We start from the raw sequence: 13,470 nt of genomic DNA on the forward strand, positions 1-13,470 counted from the left end.
AAACTTAACAGGCAAGACACAAACTGGTAGACTATATTCATGATACATGTGCCTAATAAAAGACTCATATCCAGAAAATATAAAACATTCCCAGAAATTGTAGGGAAAAGACAGACGAACCCATTAAAAAATAGAAGATCTGAACAATCATTTCACAAAAATAAGTAACCTAAAAGGTCAATAAGTTAGTAAAGGGGCTCAACATCATTATTCATTAGAGAAAAACAAATGAAAACCACAAGGAAATCTTGCTACATACCAATAAATTTTTTTTAAAACTGTTAATGCCAACTGTTGGCAATGATGTGAAGTAACTAACTTTCATGTATCACTTCAACTTTGGGGGGAAACTGCTAAGCAGTGTCTATTAAAACTAAACATATACTTATCCTATGACATAAAATGTCCACTCATCTGTGTAAACCCAAGATTGTGTGCATTTACTTACCAAAAGACCATATGAATGTTCACAGCAGCTTCATTCCTAATAACTGAAAACTGAAAACCAAAATGCCTATCAATGGTGAAACGGATAAATTAATTGTTGTACATTTCATACAATAGACTACTACCCAGTAGTAAACAAACTACTGATATATGCAATACCATGGATGAATCTTACAGATATTATGTTGGGTGAAAGAAACCAGATGGAAGAAGGCACACTGTTTGACTGCAATCATATGAAGTTTAAGAACAGGCAAAATTAATACATAGTAATAGAAGCCAGAATACTGGTTACCTCTGGGGTGATAAGTATTAACTGGGAAGGAGCGGGTGGACACCTAGGGTGATGAAAATATCCTATATCTTGATCTGGGAGCTGATTACATGTGTAAAAGTTCACCCAGCTGTTCTCTTAAGATCTGTGCAGTGTATTATGCGAAAGTTATACCTCAATTTTAAAAAAGGGAAGAAAGATGAGGAATGAAGGAGAAAAGAAAGAAAATGAAGGAGAGAATGAAAGGAAGGGGGAGAGGGAGGGAAGAAAACGAGACAGAATGAATTTGATCTCCAGGGGAGCTCCTCAAAAATACGTTATTGGGTAGGTACTGTTGTCTGCATCTTAAAGACGCGACCACGCCGAGGTTTGCTGATGTGTTCAGTGTTCAGTGTCACAGAGCGGGTTTGTGACGCGAGCAGAGGCTGGAACCCAGGTGTGTACGACGCCAAAGCCTTTGTTTTTCCACCTACTATCTCAAGTCACCTCCTCCTAGAAAGGTGACCCCAAGAAATGCCTCCCTGAATCGATCATTTCTTGGTGGGAAGGATGTCTATCTTACATCCTTTTCGAATAGGAAAGCAGTTAGAGGAGTGTAGCGCTGAGTTCTGTTGACGTGGAGCCCGTCAGCGCCGCGTCACTCACACAGAAACGCAGATCCCGCGGCTGCTGGCCGGCCGCCGCGGACCACCCTCCCCGCCTGCGACAGGCGGAAGCAGGCGCGCGAGGGCCCGGCCCTCGCCGCCCCTCCCCGCAGGTGGTCGGGCCCGGCAGCACACCTGCGAGCGCGCGGCTGTGAGCTGGCCGCTCAGGCCCGCACGCATTTATAAGGCGCTATTTTGGTCGCGCGTCCTGATTGGCTGGCCGCGGCCGAGGACACGCTCGCGTGCGCCGCGGGGCGGGGCGGGGCCGAGACCCGGGGGAGGGGCGCTTCCGGGGGCCTGGCGGTGTGGGGAGGCCGCGGGCTCCGGCTTGCCGAGGACCCGACCTTCCCCGAGGGTGATCTGGGGCCGCCGTGGCCACTCAGCAGTCTGTCGGTTGGGTTACATTTTAACGAAAGAGCCTGTGTCACCGAAAGGGGCTGCTCAGAATCAACTGATTCACGCTTTTGGAGGGAGTTGCCGGAAGCCCTGACACTCACAAGCCACATGGCGGGAACTGCGAGAACGTTAGCGGACGCGAGCCCGAAGCCGCTGGAGTGTCAGTTCCTGTGTGTACAAGCGCTTGCCAGCTCCCTCTGCAGACCTGTCTTTCTGTCACTCGTTAACTCGCCCTGTGCTAAACCAGCCCTCTGAGGCCGTCGTCCGACTGCGGCTGGGCCTCCATTCCTCTCTTCCCTCGGTGCTGTCATTTACCCTTTTCTGAAGCAAGAGGAACAAAACACTCCCTAGACGTCTCAGGAGGCTCTCATTTCCACCACATTCCCCTATCGTGGTCAGAGCCACGTCTGGCCTTCCCTGCTTTCTGGCTGTCCATCAATCAGGTGGTATTACTTCTCTGAGTTTCAAGGTTTTTTCTTTTGGTGACAGGCTGGTTTGAGCTTCTTTGGTGAAAGTTACTAAATAACTACAGAGTGTGATTCACGGAAAATCCTATCGTGCTTAAAAAGATAAGCAAAAAGAGCCACCTGAAGGCACCACTACCTACTGGATGGGAACTTAGCTTGAAAGGGATTCTGTTTAGGAGTTCTGTTACCTCATTAGAATCACAAATACTACCTTTGGTTGCAAAACCCTTAAAGGCCTTTGAGATTTCCTGAGCTCACAGCCTTGAAAATCATTTGCATTTAGATATGTAGAAAGAATATAACTTAGTAACTATTGAACACATCAATAAAAGTTATCATTATCTTTTTTTAATTGGGCTTTCCCTAGTTGTGGCGGGCGAGCGGGGGCTGCTCTTCGTTGCGGTGCGCGGGCTTCTCATGGCGGTGGCTTCTCTTGTTGCGGAGCACGGTCTCTAGAGCGCAGGCTCAGTAGTTGCGGCGCACGGGCTTAGTTGCTCTGCGGCATGTGGGATCTTCCCGGACCAGGGCTCAAACCCGTGTCCCCTGCATTGACAGGCAGAGTCTTAACCACTGCACCACCAGGGAAGTCCCTCATTAAGTATTTTCAATAAGCCAGACATTGTAAATGCTTAACAGGCATTCCTCTTAATGCTTACAAAATCCCCATGACTTAGATACCATTATTACTCCCATTTTACAGAAAGGGAAAGTAAGGCCCAGAGGGATTGAATAATTTGACTGAAGTCACATATTAATCTGATGTCAGTGCTGGGATTTATACCCACGGTGGTCTGATTCCAATGTTTGTGCCCTTAAGTACTAAGCTCTGTAGTTTCTTTTTTCCTTGTCTTATCTGATTAAGAATTCAGTCTGGTCTGGCACAAAAGGAGGTGAGGTCAGTCAGTAAGTGCTGTAACTTCTCAGGAAGATGTTTGTCCTGCTGCTGGCTTAAGAAAAGGATTGCTAGGAAGGGAAAATAATGGTGCCAGGGGTCTTAACATTCTCTGCTTCCCCTGAACAACAGACCATATTCAACCTGGAGAACAAAGTTTTGGAAAAGATTTTGAATTCTATTGTGCCCCTTGATATGCAGACTGGACAGTTTACAAAGTGGCCTCACTTAGATCCACTTGGTTGGTTAGGAGCCAAGAAGCAAACTGGTCTTAACAGTGACTTTCAAACATTTTTCTACACATTCCCCCACAGAGCTACCAAAACCACCTGATGGAATTCACAAATGCAAGACACGCAGTGGCTCCAAGGCTCCAAATCCCCAGCCCAGCACCCTCCTTCTCTGTCTGATGTTGTGTGCGTTTCCAAACTTCTCTGAAACTCATTTTCCTTATCTGCTGCAAGGATTAACTGAGATCTGTGAAGTTCCTGGATTAGTGTGTGGTGTATATAGATACTAGATGTTTGTTCTCTTTCTTGACCTTTTCCTTGACTGTTTAAGAAGGAAAGCACCTAGCTGTGACGATTAGTCCTTTATTCCTTTTACAGAGCTACATTGACAGTACTAAATTTCACAGTCAAGTAATAATTTACATTAAGACAATTTAGTATCATCTATAACTGTAAAAATCCTTATTGAAATTTCAGCAACATCATTTCCAAATAGCAGCTTCAGCTGTCTTTGTGTCTGTCATTCATTTAACAGATAGTTACTAAAAATCTATTGGGTATAAGACATGGTTATTCTTTAATAGAGCTTTCTGAAAACATTTCAACAAAGTAGACAGTTCACAAGCAGGCATTAGGGAAATAGACTGTATTTTACGGTAATAATAGCTTGTTCTTTCTTACTGGTCCTAAGCTTCAACTCTGACCTTAACTCTTATTGAAAATTATTTGGTCTGACAAGACAAAAAAGAAAAACAAACATAAAAAACTAAGAACAGGAACAACTAGGCATTAACAAAAATTAAAGGCATTTAAAAAAATATATAATGCAGAGGATGTTTTTCCCTTTAAAAGCCAATTCATTTTTGTTGATTGATCTTGCATGATCAATTAACAGATCGTTTTCATCACTGCTAATCAGGCAAAGAGACGCTTTTAAGTCTTCTTTTCAAATATAAAGTTATAAAATGTGCTGTGCTCGTGCGTGTGTTGCACAGCGAGGTGGCAGTGGATATTACTACAAAAATGCGAACTTCACGAACCATTACACATCCAAATATGTTTTAAGTAAACTGAGCGTCCAGAAACTTGCAAAGCATTACGTTTAACTAAATGGTTTGAAGTTAAGTGGAGCTACTTTTTCCTAATTCAAAAGTGTGTGTATTAGGCAACACGTACTTGATACACAAATACCTGTTTGGATTATTTGATTCAGTCATATGAGCAACAAATTCAGTTGAAAAGAAATGAGACAAATCCACTTTTTTCGGCCACTGTAACCTATACTTTTAGACTTAGAAGTCTTTAATAGAATTTGTGTCTTAGGGGTGAGAAATTAACATACAATTATATATGCTATGAGAAATTAATATATACCATAATATACAAGATCAGCTATTGAAAATAGCTAAGTTATTAACTACAAAAATGTAGTAATATGAACTGAGCACGTAGTGTAATAGATGCAGAATGCCAGTATTGCTTAGTATAATGGTTTTGATTCATCCTTTTAACTCCTTTCATTGCCAGCAAGAGTAATTTAGGGTGTGATTGGCTCAGATTACTTTTTTGCTCCAATAAAGGGATCCTTCTGAAAACCTGCCTGTCCCCTACCTCTTAACTGTTGCCCCAATACAACATCTTCTGTTGACAAAACTGAGAAACCAAACAGTAGCAGGTAATGGAAGGGCCCTCTACTATTGCAAAGCAAGTGAACATAGCCTCCACCCTGGAATCTCACCCAACGAGAATCTACATTTTAAATGGCCCTTTTGAAGCATGCATGCATGCATTCATTCATTCATTCAACAAATAATTCTGGGTCTCTTTTTATGTCCCAAGCATACAAATAAATATGAAGGTCATGGTAACTGCTATAACTGGCTTGCAGTCTAGAGGAGGTGAGAGATGAACAAGCAAATAACGCAGCTGAGAACTAATTTCTACCATAGAAGAATTTAAATATGTGTGCAAGGGCATAGAATTGGAGAAAGCTACAGAGACTGTAGGCAACACCAAGCTCGAGGGTTCAGGCTGTGGGAGTATTGGGAGATGAAGGCAGTCAGAACACAACAGCCTGAGAGCCACACTAAAGCATTTGATCACCAAACTGCAGGTTGTGTGGAGTCCAAAGGAATTAAGAGGATGTCAGAAAAGCTGCTTCCTGAAGTCTGCAGACTGGCTTTCCGTGCTCTACCAAAGGAAGACAAATGGAAGACTTGGATCTGGTTTACGGTGTTGCTGAGTGGTGGTATTGCCCCTAATACATGCCATGGTAAGGTATTTTACTATCTCTGCTTTACCTAGGATTAGAACTTTAGCTGCACTTGTGGGTTTTTAGGGAAATGATTTTGCCAGACATCAGTCCTTGTTCTCTGATAGTAAACAAATGGTTCCAGCAGCCTGGGGGACAATTGTCACATTTAATACACACAGTATTATAATATGTTTAGACTTGGACTTTTGTCTAAAAACTGCAAGTTTAAGGATTTTTTACTGACATTGCTCACTTTACTGTGAAACACATGATAAGCCTCTTTGCTTTACTTGGGAGTTTATAGTAATGGCTCGTTCAAGGTCCTAGCCAGTTTGCATTACAGAATGCCACAGTCACTAAAGGGACACATTTTAACATAAGCACAATCAATAAGGTGAAGGCTGAGTGTTCCTGCCAAAAGAATCAGTAGAGCACAAGAAATGCACACGGTGGAATGAACGCCTGAAGATCAGTTCAGAGGTACGTCTGAGCTAGGAAAGGTGCTGGATACTGATTCTGTAATGGCTGTGTTCAGAGACTATGTAACTCAGATTTCGTCAGAATGAAGTACAGAAATGTTCCTCGCCATTCACTGTGTCTTGCACTGGGGAATCTTGATTATTCCCTTGACAGTAAAACTAAAGAATTATACCAGGTGGATCTGGGCAGGATGGTTCATGATGGTAGCATTTTACAGCAGGAATCCTAAAAATGCCTGGAATGCAAGATAAACCCTTCTCTGGCTAACATCAGCAATCATCAGATACCTTCACATGGTCCTTGGTCACAAGTCCCTTCTTCAAAGCTCACTTCATATGACAGAGATCACTGGCTGAAACATTGTGGTGATTGCTGTGGGAATCTTGACTAAAGGGAGATAGCTAGCTAGATAGGTAGATAGCTAGCTAGATAGCTAGATAGCTATATAGCTAGCTAGGGCAGCTTCACCAGGTACATGAAAAGCCTTTTAGGAGGGAGCTGTTTCACACCACTAGGGATAGGCTGTCAAGATGGGCAGACTTTGAAAAAGCCTGATGTCTAGCCATTTCTTAGGCATTCTCCAAAAACTGGAAGTTTCCAAGGAAGAGCCAGTGGCATACATTCTAGAACTGGCTACATAACAACTCACTTGCCAGTAGAAATGTAACTTTCAGAAGCATGCTGGTGCCTGCAGCCCCAAGGGTCTCAAGCTCTGCTGGCCAAAGACCAAGGACAAGACTCAAAATAGGCTCCAGCTCCAGTTCTGGCTCCAGCTCAGGCCTCCTAAAGGTGGCTATGCACCATAAAGGTCTCCATGTGCCAATGTGAGGAAAGAAGGACTGGTGTCTTCCTGAGCTGCTGTCTGCATGAGGCTGGCGTCCTCCTGTGCTATTTGTACAAATAAACCTGAGGCAGGAGCTGTCAAAAAAAATTAATGTCATTGATAATGGGACAAAGCAAATTATGTGTCACCTGATAGGATGAAGTGAGAACATGAAGCACTTCTGTGGAATTCCTGCCAAAAATGCCTAATCTGAATCTAATTATCAGAACATATCAGACACACACAAATAGAGGAATATTCTACAAATTAACTGGCCTATAACCTTCACAGTGTCAGTGTTTTGAGAGACAAGGAAAGACATATCAACCATTCCAGACTGAAGGAGATTAAAGAAATTTGACATCTAAATGAAGTGCCTAATCCTGGATTGTATCATTTGCTCTTAGGAATGCCGTTTGGACAAATGGTGAAGCTTGAATGGAGTTGGTAGTAGTTGTAATGGTCCAGCGTTGATTTCCTGGTCTTGATGGCTACGTTGTGGTTATGTAGAAGACTGTCTTTGTTTGTAGGCCATCTGCAGTAAAGTTTTTAGGGGTAAGAGGAAATCATGCCTGCAGCTTACTCTCAAATTGTTCAAGAACTAACAAGATCTTTGAATTATTCTTGCAACATTTTTGTGTTTTTGAAAACATTTTTTTAATTAATTTATTTTATTTATTTATTTTTGGCTGCACTGGGTCTTCGTTGCTGCACGCAGGCTTTCTCTAGTTGCGGTGAGCAGGGGCTACTCTTTGTTGGGGTGCACGGGCTTCTCATTGCGGTGCCTTCTATTGTTGCAGAGCATGGGCTCTACGAGCACAGGCTTCAGTAGTTGTGGCACGCAGGCTCAGTAGTTGTGGCTCACAGGCTCTAGAGGGCAGGCTCAGTAGTTGTGGCACACTGGCTTAGTTGCTCCATGGCATGTGGGATCCTCCCGGACCAGGACTTGAACCCATGTCCCCTGCATTGGCAGGCGGATTCTTAACCACTGCACCACCAGGGAAGCACATATTTTTGAAATGATTAAAACAACACAAAAATCCAAGGACTTCAAGCATGCCAGGGCTAATACTTTGTATTCTACCATTCGTTCATTTACTACCATTTACTGTTATTTACTACTATTCATTCAGTTACTACCATTCGTTCATGAACCATTTAGTAGGCGCCCACTAAGTGTGAAGCAGTCTGTCTAGTCGCCCTTGCTGAGCCAATTGTGCCCCACTTAAAAAAAAAAGGATTCTGAAAAGTTGGGCCTGGCAGCACAAATTTACTATTTATTCATTTATGGCTGTGTTGGGTCTTCCTTGCTGCGCGCGGGCTTCTCATTGCAGTGGCTTCTCTTGTTGTGGAGCACGGGCTCTAGGCGCACGGGCTTCAGTAGTTGTGGCACACGGGCTCAGTAGTTGTGGCTCGCGGGCTCTAGAGCACAGGCTCAGTAGTTGTGGCGCACGGGCTTAGTTGCTCCGCGGCATGTGGGATCTTCCCGGACCAGGGCTGGAACCCGTGTCCCCCTGCATTGGCAGGCGGATTCTTAACCACTGCACCACCAGGGAAGCCCCCAGATTTACTTTTTGAGATCAAGTGTCTATTGAAGTCAGAATCTGCAGCACAGTGCACACGACCCCTCATTCTTTCCACTGAAGCGTCCTTATGGTTAGGAGCCATCTTGAATCATACAATGCTTGCTTAAATACTGCCAAGGTTCTAACTGCTTGCTGCTCAAGATTAATGTCATCTTCAAATTGGAAATACACCCAGGGGCAGGTCCAGGCTTTATTTATGCCCCCCCCAGATAAATAATACAAAATTATGAATTAAAAAATTGGCACAGGACCTTTGCAGGGGGCCAGGCAAGTGAGGTGCCTGAAACTCATGCTCCACTCTCTCCGTAAATCCACCCCTGACTCCACACAAATCAGACAGACCCCCCTATTCCTGAGAGTCAAGAGGTCACCTGACTGAACGACTTCCTCTGTGGTGGTGTCTTTTAAATCTAGTGAATCAAGGTTCTTCTAGGACTTTTGTCTCCAGATAAACCTAAGCTTTGATTTGGGCTGTCGCCTTAGGCACCCTCTTGGTATCAACAGAGTGACCATACCCACATGTGAAGGAGACTTGTTCAGTGGAATGCCAGAGTTCTCATGGGTTTGTTCAGCAGGGGGGTCATGCTTCGTGCACAGAGGTCATATAATAAGGCCACAGAGAACAACTGTGGACTTGACAGTGTAATTTGTATAGTCATTCTGGAGAACGTCACAAGGCTGTTAAGTAGAGTAACCATTTACTGCAGTATTTTTCTCACCTTTACCACGTAGGGAATGTCACCTACATAATGAAACCTGCCAAGTGCCTGGGCATGTGTGGTACTGCATAAGATACTACAGACCCTTCTCAACAGGGAATCCCTAAGCCTCTGCCTTACGTGATCCTCCATGACACGTCCCCACCTCCTTTCGATTCTCAGGGTCCCATCATTAGAGCCACCACGGTCCTCATTTAGCTCCTTACTACCCACAGGTCAAGGTTTTGACTCCTTGGATGCACACAGGTCCTCACATCAACCTCCACTGTGCCTTTCCAGCCTCCCCTCCCCTTGGCCCCATTCCCTCCTCCACTCCAGCCAACCCAAATGCTCTCCCAAAAGAGGCCACATCCTTTCACACCCACCTCTTTGCCTTCACATCCTTCTCGCAGTGCCCAATGCATCCTTTCACCTCTTCTCCCTCTGGAGCCCTGAAGAAACAGCCTGTCTTAGTCGGCTCAGGCTGCTGTAACAAAATACCACAGACTGCGTGGCTTATAAATGACGGAAATTTATTTCTCACAGCTCTGCGGGCTGGAAGCCCAAGGTCAAGTGCCAGCATGGTCAGGTTCTGGTGGGAGCCCTCTTCCTGGTTCATAGCTGAGGCTTTCTTGCTGTGTCCTTATGTGGTGGGAGGGGTGAGGGCGGCTCCGGAGCCTCTTTTATAAGGGCTCTGATCCCATTCATGAGAGTTCCTGCCTCACACCTGAGCACCTCCCAAAGACCCCACCTCCTGATACCATCATCTTTGGGGGTTAAGGTTTCAACATATGAGTTTTGGGGGGACACGTTCAGACCATGGCACAGCCCGAATGTCACCTCCCCTCTCAGAGATAGATTGGGCACAGAGTGTGCTATTCTTACTTCTCCCTTCATCACCTTCAGTTTAATAATACATTTTTTGTCAGTTGTCCACAGTGGCCCGGAAACAGCCAGAGGCAGCAGGGACCACATCTTGCCCATCTCTGTAGACCCAACACCCTCACACCGCGCCTGGTGTATGTTTGCTACTTGGTTGTTTCAGTAAGCTTCACCTATTAATAATATCAGCAAGTATTCTATTCACTGACTGCTTATTCTCCGCCAGGTTGAACCAATACATGCAGCTGCTAAAATGCATATGTGACCCGAGGAGCGGGTGGGGCCTCTGGAAGGCCTCCTCCCTCCAGTAAATGAGGGTGCGATGACTGAATTGTCATCTTGGACTGAGACCTGGGATCCAGAGGTCCACGGGTGGGAGGGGCTCCCAGCTGGCCAACTTTGGTCAGCCAGAGGCCACTGTGGGAGCCTCCCAGGTTAGGGGGCCGCCCTCTGAGGTGGGGCTCCTCAGGAGGGCGGGGCAAGGAGAACAGGCCATAGGTGATAGGGCTCTCCAGCCAGTGCCAGGGAAAAGAGGAGACACAAGAAGTGGCCTTGGGTCTCTTTACCTCTACAGCTGGGAAACATCTTCGCATGTTGGCTAAATCCTTGAAAGAACAGATGAAGAACTGGAGTAGCATCGATGCACTAATAACAACCGTGTAAAAACTTCATCGTTTCACATACAAATCCATCTGAGGAAAACGCAAAGCTCAGCCAACTGGCCTGAAAATTGTTCTTTGTGCCCTGTTAAAGAGAAAGGGAGGAGAAAAAAAAGGATTGAAGAGTGCCAGAGACTGTGGAAAATAAATCATTGCTGTTTAGATTCTGCCCATTTCATCAACATTCCCTGTTGCTCTTCCAGAGACGTCTGGCCTAGCTGGAGCTTGACATTGCCTGATACCTTCCATTTATCTCTTGGTTTATCTCTCAAAGGGAAATATTTGGGAGAAGTGAACTCCACACTCTCTGCTGAAAGTGCCTTAGTGACTACATTCAGCACGACTCTTGCTGTCTTGGAGGGCTAGAGTATGTGGCTTAGCAGGGCCTGGAGATAACCAGCATTAGAAAACCTGCCACTAGGAAATTCCGATCCTGGATCTGGCTGCACCCTGGGTTCGAACATGCCCAGGTCCACTGTGGCTGAAACAGAGTCTGCTGTATGGTGACATTTCAAGGTAAGGACAGGCTTGTTTAGAATATTTTAAAGTCACTTTTTCCACCAATAAATTAGTCCTGAGCACCTTGAGTCCTTTCCCCTGTTTATGTCCAGGAGCGGGGACAGTCTCAGTCCTTCCTAGGCCCTGGGATCAAGGCCCTCCTGCCCTCTTGTCAAGGCCATGCAATTCTCCCATCCATCCCAGCATCATGGGCTACGCTGCACCCTGAGGGCCACGCGTGAAAAGAAGGGGGGCTCCTGCTTTAATCGGGAGCCCCCTGTTTTGGGATACGTTGGCCCAAGGCTCAGAAATAAATAGGAGACCTAACACTCTTCTGCTTCAGCTAATAATAATAATAATAACAACAACAACATCAACAAGTATTCTATCTACAGATTGCTTGTGCTGTGCCACGCTTTACACTAAGCACTTTATATATCATCTCATTCCATCCTCACTCCAGTCCTAGGGGATTGGTGTTACTATCCTCATTTCCCAAACCTACCTAGTCTCCCAGCTACTGAATGGCAGAGTCCAGTTTCCAAGCTCCTAGCCTCTCCAGCCCTTCCACGCCCCCAGGGATATCTGGCAGGCTGATCCTGTCCTTGAACCGGGAGCGGTTCCATACACCATGAGGGTTCCCCAGGTCACCCACTGCCTTATGGAGGATCTGGGGTATTTTTACTCTCCTTCCCATCCAGTCTCACCACGGGGGACCCATCTCAATCCCTCATGCTCCAGGAAACCTCCCTGACTCTACCAGGGTCCACTGACCAGCCCCCCTCAAGAGCTCTCTAGTACCCCAAACACTCAAAGTGTGATCCACAGACCAGCAGCCTGGGCACCGACAGGGCGATATATGGAACCTGAGACCCTATCCCAATCCATGTTTTAACAAGACCCCACGTGACTCCACTGCATTTAGGCTCTCTGTGATCTATGTCTTCCTCACTTATCAATGGCCTTGTATGGTTCTAGAGCTGTTTCTTAGGTGGCCCCTTTGTCTTTCTGGAGAGATTATAAGTGGAATGTTGGTTTGCCGCAATCACTGGAGGCAGTCTAAATTGGATAGTTGGAATAGAACAGGTAATTTGGGGTCCTGGCCCCCAGAGTGATCATATCGTAAGCCCTGTTGAATGGCGTCTTGTACATCAGTATTATCCCAAGGATCCCAGTGGCCTTTTGGACACCACCTCCCCTTGACTTTTGTTTGGTTGGGTCCTGGAGGTGCATAAACATTCATTGATTTATGTAGGGGTTTTAGGGCGCTGAGGTTCATGGAAGAAGTGACACTTTGTTTTTTTTTTAATGCTGAAAGAACCCAGCCCAAACTCTGGAATTCTCCCCTAGGGCTGCCTCTCTGACCCCACGTCTCAGGTGTCCCGAGTGCCCCAATCCTTACTGCATTCTTGGCAGCCCAGCAATGCTGAATCAAAGAGGAAGCCACCTCCTGCGGGCTCTGGAATTTCAAAGCCCTGTTCATAAAAGAGTTCATAGGAATCCTGCGGTTTCTACCAGGCTACCACCAGGTCCCCTGACTCATTGTACTTCTCCAGAGCTGTCACTACCTCTTAAACAGCTCTCACTTTTAAAAATCACCTATTTAACATGTGCATCAGTGCTGAGAGAAAAACTATATATATATTTACTCTTTCTCACTTCCTGGGGGAAGGGTGGGACCCACCGCTGACTACTCTTTAGCAGTTGCTATGACTCACTCTGGGAGTGAGGGCCTTTTAGCAGGGAGGGAAGTGATTTGTGTGGTCTTTGGAATGCAGGTATGGGCTGTACTTTCAGGAGTGTTTGCTGATAAAGGATAGTTGTGAGAGGCAAACCTGTTACCTAAAAACACGTAGTGTGTGTGTGTGTGTGTGTGTGCGTGTGTGTGTGCGCGTGCCTGCCCCTGGCCCCCATCCCTTGGAGGAGAGGGCAGTTTATGTTACGGCAGCCTTTGGCAGGGCTGGAGTGCCAGAATGTTCTCTCTGTAATGAGAGTCAGTACATCTCCTTGGGTGTAGCCCCAGGCCTGCCCTTGCGGGGAATGTACCACCTCTTGGCGGATGCCAAGTTAGATGCTACTGAAGCTGTAAGGATGCAACTGAGGCAGTTGGTGTCAGAGTGCCTTGCCTGGCTCTCCACGAAGACCAGTCCCAGGCTTTCAGGGTGCAGGTCCGGAGCGGTGAGTCTCAAGTCAAGGCCAGGGAGGCCCGCTCACCCACAGCATAGGTTCAGCTCATGGAC

This window comes from Balaenoptera musculus, chromosome 12 (genome assembly GCF_009873245.2).
Source record: "Balaenoptera musculus isolate JJ_BM4_2016_0621 chromosome 12, mBalMus1.pri.v3, whole genome shotgun sequence".
Classification (NCBI taxonomy): domain Eukaryota; kingdom Metazoa; phylum Chordata; class Mammalia; order Artiodactyla; family Balaenopteridae; genus Balaenoptera; species Balaenoptera musculus.